The sequence below is a fragment of the Mytilus edulis genome, chromosome 7 (genome assembly GCF_963676685.1).
Source record: "Mytilus edulis chromosome 7, xbMytEdul2.2, whole genome shotgun sequence".
In the NCBI taxonomy this organism is placed as follows: Eukaryota; Metazoa; Mollusca; class Bivalvia; order Mytilida; family Mytilidae; genus Mytilus; species Mytilus edulis.
In genome coordinates this window covers 36631229-36640179 of record NC_092350.1, presented here as the reverse complement: position 1 = coordinate 36640179, position 8951 = coordinate 36631229, and positions in this window count along the sequence as shown.

Genomic DNA, 8951 nt, shown 5'->3' with positions numbered 1-8951 from the left:
AATAGGGGAAAAACGTAATTTTTTGCTGCATGTTTATCAAAATTCAAAAAATTACGCTATTTACAGTTTTATAAAATTTTGGTCACATAATCTCCTTGCAAAATAAAACAAATTGCCGTTTTTAAAAATAGGGCTCCATGCACTCGTTTTCAAATTAAATCAGATTCAGTCCAAAAATGCATCTTTTCCCGATAGGTCATAGTTTGACGTCGCAAAAATAACATTTTACGTTAGCAACGGCTTTACCTCCCCTGTAACTGTATCCGTACAGAGAAAGTTTACCAAGAGTGCATCATTTTCTATTACATAGCATGGATGCCAACGGCTAAGCGCGCACATGTTTTGATCATTTGTTTCTTATATATATATACGCTTGCAAAGTTAACATAAGCTTTGACAAACTATACACTCGCTAAAAATGCGTCTACAGTTTGTCCTTCATCGTTTGTTAGTACAAATGCTACATTTGTTTTTAACTTCAGCCTGATTAAACGATGTATTTGTACAGCTTTTGTAATAAGTCTGTTTACCAACACCATGTGCATGCATGCATTATTGAAAGTTCAAACAGGGTCAGTAAACGCTAATTAAACGCTGTACTTGTTTCTATACTGTTGTAGCGTTTAGCAAACGATAAAAAACGACACACAACGTTTAAAAAAACGGAGTGTCTATTCGTCCGGCTAGCCGGACGAATAGTTAAAAATCTCTATTCGTCCGGCCATCCGTCTGCGGATGCGCAAATCTTCAATATCAATAAAAGTGTCATGTGACGCGGAAAGTGTCCCGGATGAGGTGTCGGATAACACACGCGGTGTCGGATAACACACGCGCGTATGCAATGATTGGAGATCGTGATTTATATTTAAAGATGTCATAGAGAAGACTTGAGAGAATGTGATTGCTTTAAACAAATGTTTATAGGAGTGATTCCAGAACAATAGCGTGCACATGTTAACTGTGAGGAATAAGCCTGACTGAAATCAAAGTGAAATTGATGATTTAACCCCATTTACCTTATCATGCTTATGGAGACAAAACGGGAAAAAATACTATATCAAACTTGCTTGGATGCATTATTTTCAAGTTATACTTCAACAGAGATACATGAACATACTGATATGCCTTGACTGGGAATAAGACACCAGGGTTGGGGTACCCTCCTTTTTTCTGTTGTATCTAATACACATTTTTTCTAAAACAATCTTATCGAAAACACAATCCTACATTTGGGGACAGGTTACACGTGCCTGCCCTTTTCTCTTATTTCCTATGAATTAAAAATCGCCGAACAATTTAAATGAAGAATCGTGCATAATCATATGGGGACTTTACTTTAACCAAACTTCACAGAAACAATAAATTCAGGATCTTTTAGAATAATAATGATTGGCCCGACTATTTACCTTACATGAAATTATAAGCAGAACTACAAAAGAGAAAATCATCCCCCCTTTCCTATCTAAATTCCTTTAGAATATTAGAATAAAAAAATCCGAATCAAATATATAGTTTTTTTTCTGTTTTTTTTTTTATTAGAATGAGTTCTTTTTCATAAAACGATGTTAGACAATATAATTATTCAAAAACAACTCGACCTTTATCTAAAACCTTCAAAACACGATGCTACATCTTCATCATTATATTTTTGGCCGGACAAATAGCGAAAAACCGTAAAAATGCTATTTGTCCGGCTAGCCGGACGAATAGCCACTGCCTTAAAAAAATTTGGTTAGAAAGAAATGCAATCCAAGTTCGTATACGTGAGGTGCACGCATGATGAACGCTTCACAATCGTTAGACGCGCATTGCATAAGTTTGAAGCAAGTCGAAATATAAAAGTATACGCTTGGTAGAATCTATAACTCCAGAAAAATTTTATGCAGCAAACACATTTTCATCTAGCTCTAGCGTTGGTCAAGAGTATATCTGTTCGCTACACACACGTAATAAGTACGTTACAAGGGCGTTGGAAAACGCTATATATATATATAAGTTTGAAACACGTTTAGGGAACGTTGTTTACGCGACAAGATCGTTTGACCTATACTTTGACTTTTACTTGGACGAATGCAGGGCCTGTTTGTAACATATATATACGCCTGTCGTAGTTTCAGCGCTCCATGAACAGAACGTACTATATAAAACGCACATGTGGCGTATTCAAAAAGTATTCTGACATTCATATTTAAAACGTACTCTAATATTCAACGAAACTTGCTCTGACATTTATAGGGCCAAATGTCCGTGAATTTACAAGACCATATGGATACAGAAGTAGTACAAAAACCCATATATAATTGCATGTCCGAGACACGCCGGCGGTACGGTACGACTGAGACACATCTCATACACATTCAAATGACTTTTTTGCTATATGTATAGTTGCATCTACGTTAGAGACACGACAGACATAAACTATCATACGTAACTGGAACGCCCAAACGCTTATGTACGCTTCTAGTACGTCCTAAATACGAATAAAGCTCGTTGTGCACACGAAACAAATGTGATTGAAAAGTTGAATGTGTCCAACATTTTTAGCGTATGGTCAGTGTACATGTTATTTTTACCACGCCCAGCGTACGTCGTTGCTATACGCTGATGTGTGACGCCACTATAACTTCATTTATTAAAGTTGTGAACATACCAAATTTGAAAACTTTACATCTTAAAGATATTTTACCAGTGCAACATTGAAAAGTTGCATATACAAGTTTCCGTGTTTGTTTTGTTATGCAGTATACAGTTAAGCTGTCTCGTTCAGATCAAAATAGTTTTTATGGCCTCACCCCAACGGAGGGGCATTAAGTTTTATCCTCGTCTCTATATACGTACATGTACGTTTGTCCGTACGTCCCAAAATATGTTTCCATTCTCTTACTTTAGTTTTCCCTCAACACCATGCTCATTACCTGAAAACATAGACTAAGTTTGAATTTTGAAACATTAAATCACAGAAAGTAATTGGGGCCCCGCCGAATGTCGAACGCCATATAGTGTTCAATCTGTCCGTCCGTCTGTCCATTTGTCCGTCCGTCCGCCAGTAACAAATTGTGACCACTCTATATCTAAAGAACCGTTATGATTTCAAACTTTAAACTTGACATGTATATAAACCAACAACAGAGAGTGTGTCATAATTTATGTACAACTTCCTACATGTACGTCAAGGGTCAATGTCATGGCTCCCATCTCAATGATATCTTGTTTTGTAAGTATTTATGATACACAACAGTGCTTTGATTTCATTTTAGCTCATTTTTAAAGTTGACCCATAACTGCTTCAATTCACCTTATATATGTACTAATGGTATAGTTGTCCAATAGTCAATCATATCAGTATTTTATATCATAAAGTTGCTTATATATATAGGCATATGCGGATCAATGGATGGAGGCCTTTCTGAAGAATACATTGTGTTGGCTATATAGGGAATCACTAATGCATGACAATCTGCAGCGATAGACTTTAAATCTACAGTGTTTGACTTTAAACCTACAGCCTAAGACTTTAAATCTACAGCAGTTGACCTCACATCTCCAGCGCTTGCATTATATACAGCGTGACACATTATAGTGAGATGACCAGTTTCTCTGAAGCACAGAAGATACAGTGACAGATAATTTTCTTATTTCTAGATATCGTTTTGACTAAACAAACTTGATTGATATGGAGAAGAGAGAATATTATATTTTGGTTACAATGACATTACTGATATGCCTAACAGTAGCGGACCCAGAACTTTTTTTAAGGAGTGGGTCAATTGACTGACCTAAGAATGGCCGCTCCAGTCATAGTCTATCGCTATAGATCTAAAGTCTTACGCTGAACATTTAAAATCATGCGTTGACTTTACATCTCCGGCGCTTGAATTTACATCTCCATCACTTGACTTTAAATCTCTGATTCATTGCATTGCACAAGGTTCTGTTTTTCTTTGACTGTTAACGACGTTTGTACATTAACTCCATTGGATGTTGGATGTGTACTGAATGATAATTTAGTCCAAGGTGCCTAATTTTACATTAGTTACTATCTGCTTTGAAGAAGCTGTCAGTAAATGCGAGTACTTTTAGATCTGTACTTACGTTTCTTTTAGTTGTTGGAATGTACAAGTATAAACCAAGCCACGTCGGACGTTTTGTTTTTGAAAAACGACATATTGTTAGAATCCTCAGTAAACACATGCCGGACCTTTATATTGTGAATATAAGAGAATACTGATATACTTTTTGGAATATGACACTTAATGTAAAATAAATTCATGATATATTAGCCATAATTATTTGTCTTTTGTTGAAGACGGTGTTTTCTAAATCTGTATTACTTTATGTTGCAGTCAATATAGCAAAGTATATTCCTTAAATCTTTTTGTATATCTATTTGCAAACTGAAAAGTTTTCAGGTACAAAAAAATGTAGCTCATTTTTTTAAAGGAAATATGAGAAATGTGAAGGGAACTAAGTACTTTAGCAAGACATAGGTCACCGTACGACCTTCAACAATGAGCAAAGCCCATATTGAATAGTCAGCTATAAAAGGCCTCGAAATGAAAATGTTAAACAATTCAAACGAGACAACTAACGGCCTAATTTATATATAAAAACAATGAAATGACTAGATTGTTTACACACAAATTAAAGTAAAGAAATTGAGTGAACTCTTTCACAATTCATTGTTAAAACAAGGCGCGAGATAGATCCAACTGGTTTGAAAGAGTTGAGTAATTTCAGAACTTAACCGGATGGAATAAATTACTATAGATATACAATTTCTATTGGGAGTTAATCTTCTATGGTTCTTGTGATATGCAATAACTTGTGTTTATTAGAAATATAAATTGATCTCATTTTATCGTTTAACACATCTTCAGGAAATAAAGCATCTGTTTTTATTGACATGCTGACATCCGTTATTTTGTCTGTAGTTCAGCGTTGTATGAGTGGCCGTTCATGTCAAAATAGTAATGGTTCCATCTAGATGCATTTTCCATCTAGATACTTGTTGAAAGCATCTAGATACTTTGCAACAGTATCTAGATACTTCAATGAAGCATCTAGATACTTCAACCATGTATCTAGATGCTTCATCAAAGTATCTAGATACTTCAACGAAGCATCTAGGTACTCCAACGAAGCATCTAGGTACTTCAACGAAGCATCTAGATACAAGGTTAAACTATCTAGATGCTTCATCGAAGTATCTAGATACACCGCACAAGTATCTAGATACTTTGTTAATCGTTGATTAAATGATAGATAATATTTATGGAAGTATGTTATTATTCTCTAGTGGGCTGTCTTAATGCGCACGCATGTGTAGTTTAGATTTGTCAGTTTTTACATCAGAGGCCCCTGAGGGGCCTCGGGTGTATTGCCATCGCCTACTTTTCAATTCGCGCAAAGATCAAAGAGATGCATATATAATTAGTTTTGGAATAATAACCGACATTATAGACCCGCGGACCTATATAGTGCAGAATAAAATTCCGTATCGCTTCTTTTAAATTCATGTTTTCAATGGATACTCAGTTTTTTTTAATTTTTCTTAATGCAAAATTTATAATATGAAAATGTTTTGTCGTTAGAAATATTTGTATTTTAATCAAACGATCTTCAAGATCAATGACGAGTCAAAAATTGTTGTTGCGGATGAATACCACGAGTGCGCAAGAGGACAAGAGCGAGCGTGTAGAAAATCGAGAGGAAATCAATTCACACATTTATACACAGAAAGGTAATTATATTTCAATTATTTGATTTGGAGTAACCTTTTTAAACCGTTTGTAGCATATTTGTCTATAATATTAACGTAGCAAAACCAGGAAAATTTAATCTGTCATAATATTAAAATAAATTATCAGGTCACGTCCCCCGCAGCCATTTTGAAAATACCAGCAGATTGGGTAGGAGTAACAAGAACCTGCAAGGCCTTTAAAGATAAGGTTACTATTTGTGCATTTTTTATAACAACAATTTGTTTTTATAAAGATCTCAACAATTTTTTGAGTTAATTTTTTTTTCTTCGTAAATAACAAGTAGATTGATCACTTGGACACACACACGGAACTATTTTCTGTTTTTTAAGATACTGTTTCGGATTTTCGCTCCTTCTCCGACTTAGTTTGTTGCATTAGTATATATGTGAATATGTCCCTTGACTGGAAAATACGCGGAATTTGTAATGACTTTGACTATGTCTATGTAAGTCAATTCTAATATATAATTATTGGTTGAATTTATTGTTTATATAATATTCAAAGAATCTTCGACTTTTTCTTCTTCCTATAAAGAGTTGGACTCTTTTTGAGTGTATAAAGACTCTTGCTCGTAAAATCAAGAGTCTTACTTTACACTGTCACTGAAATGTCAGAATTTGGGTTAATCACATTTACTGAATTACTATAGATATATTGGGAGAAACCTTACAGTTTTGGAGATATAAATATAGATTAACTGTCCTGTTTTTTAAGTCTTCCTTAGCTTGTAGTATTGTATTATTTTGACCATACATGACATGTATCGTCAAAATTATATGATAATTTGATGACATACTTGTGCTTATCATTCTCTACAGCATTATTTAATTTAAATGTGTAACCATATCCATGTCAAATTTTAGTAACTTATATTAGACATTTGTTCACACATACATGCATATGTGCATATGAGAACTTGAATTGAGCAAATATGATTAGTTATATCTATGAGAAATACAATCAGTTCACTTTATCTATGAGCACCCATGAGATCTTAAATTGAGCAAATATGATCAGTTATATGTTGAGTAAAATTTGAGCTAGATCTACTCAATTGAGTTAGATATATATCAATATTGAGATTAATCTAAATGGTTATTTGAGCACACATGAGCCTATTTATACTATTGAGAGCAATATTGGGATACTGCATAAGCAAACTAAGCAAATCTTTATTGAGACAAACCTATGACCGCTATATGTTTAAATTTGTTCTTGACAATTTTTTGTTTATTTTAAAAAAAAATATAGGGACAACAGAGTTGGTGTATGTGGGTTCGATTCCCACCCTAGGCATTCATTTATATTGGCTGGTGCAAAGCGGGCAGTTTAGCTTAGTGGCCCCACACTGACTCTGTTGTTCATATGTTACTTAAAAAAATTAGGCGGCATCGTTCAGGTCTTGCCATCTTTATTTTTCTATTCGAAAATCAGACAACAAAACCATTTTGGCATAATTAAACTTGGCTGCCATCCAAGATCTAAAAAGTTTTTATATTGATGAATTATATATATCAGATTTGGATTCTTTTGGTTACAAAACATTTTGGATGGTACATGTAGGTAGCGGCCAAATCTTTATTCCTAAAGGCTTAAAGCTTTCAGGTCTGAAAATTGCCCAAAATCATCACATTTTGACAAATTTGGAACATAAAATGTACTTTTATGAAAAGAACTGATTTATTGAGTGTTAAGACTTTTGAAATAGACCCAAATTACGAACCAAATTGAGAACTTTTTGGAGTTTTATAGTTTAGGCTATTTTGGGCAATAAGTGAAACTTGTCCTTTGAATACTAATTAGTATCTGTTAGAAGATAGCTCTTTCACAGTACATTGTTAAACTTAAAGATAAATATATACCGACAATGACCAATATTAATGATGGAATGAGATTATACATGTATATATACTGTTTTATATTGTTACATTTACATACATAAATGAAAATTAAAACCAAACTTGTCATTATTCATAAAAAAAGAAAAGGGAGGTATGATTGGTATAAATCAGACACCAGCTCTAGACAAAATGATGAAAAAGAAATAAAGCTTATAACCATACAACATTTTTACAATCAGAAAAAAACTATACATAAATCAGTTAGAAATAGCCATGAAATGTCAAATGTTAAACAATATATACAAGAAAACTAATGGCCACATCAATGTACAATCGGGAAATCAAGATATACACCAAAAAATTACAAGGCCTGTTTTACAGGTTTCTTACAAAGGACCGACACATTCATATGGTAGTTGTGTTCTATATGTATAGTGCAAAATGTTCTCATTGCTAAACCAGTGGTATTCAAAGTATTAAATCGAGAACAAAGTAAAAAAAACCTAACAGTTGAAAAACTATCCAAATGTTGTGATATTCAATTAACAAAAATACCATCATTAGCAAATGGCTATCTACATATAATACATTGTAATATTTACAATGAACCATTTAATAATTAAAAACCAATTGTTCAAAGAACAATTGAAGATCTTTCCACAAGTGAAGATCTATTTTATTATCAAAATATCAAAAATCAATCTAAAATGTCAGTTCCTATGGCTTTATAATATATAAATATGAATTTAAAGCAAAGGTCAAAATCTAGAACGTGCAAATTACCTATGACCTTGACCTCAATTTCAAGGTCATAAACCTAGGATCTCAAATCAAAAGACCCTAGGTCTTTATTATGTATGGTTAATGAGTTATATGACTTTACGCATAATTCTAAATAAATGTATAAGATGGGCAAAAACTCCTATTTATTTACGCACCCTTTCAACCAAAATTTATAAGTAACGGCATGTCGCAACTAACAATTTAGTGAAAATAAGATGTAGATATGTTATAAGGTTTTGAAAATAAGTAAAAATAAGCCAAAATAAAAAAATCTAGAATATGACCTTGACCCTTGACCTTGACCTTGACCTAATTTTCATTTTTTTTGGACCAAGGATCTCAAATTAAAAGACCCTAGGTCTCTAGCACTTATGGTTTACCAGTTAGAAATGCAAATCACTTATATCAAATACATAAGGGGGAATTACTCTCATATGGAGTATCCGGATAGCTTCGGTTAAAACTAAACTCCGAATTCTGAAGATGTAACGAGCAATTTGGTAAAATAAATTTGTCGTAATCTTTTACGGTTGCGAAGGAGTAGTGGCCACAAGAAAAACAGTGT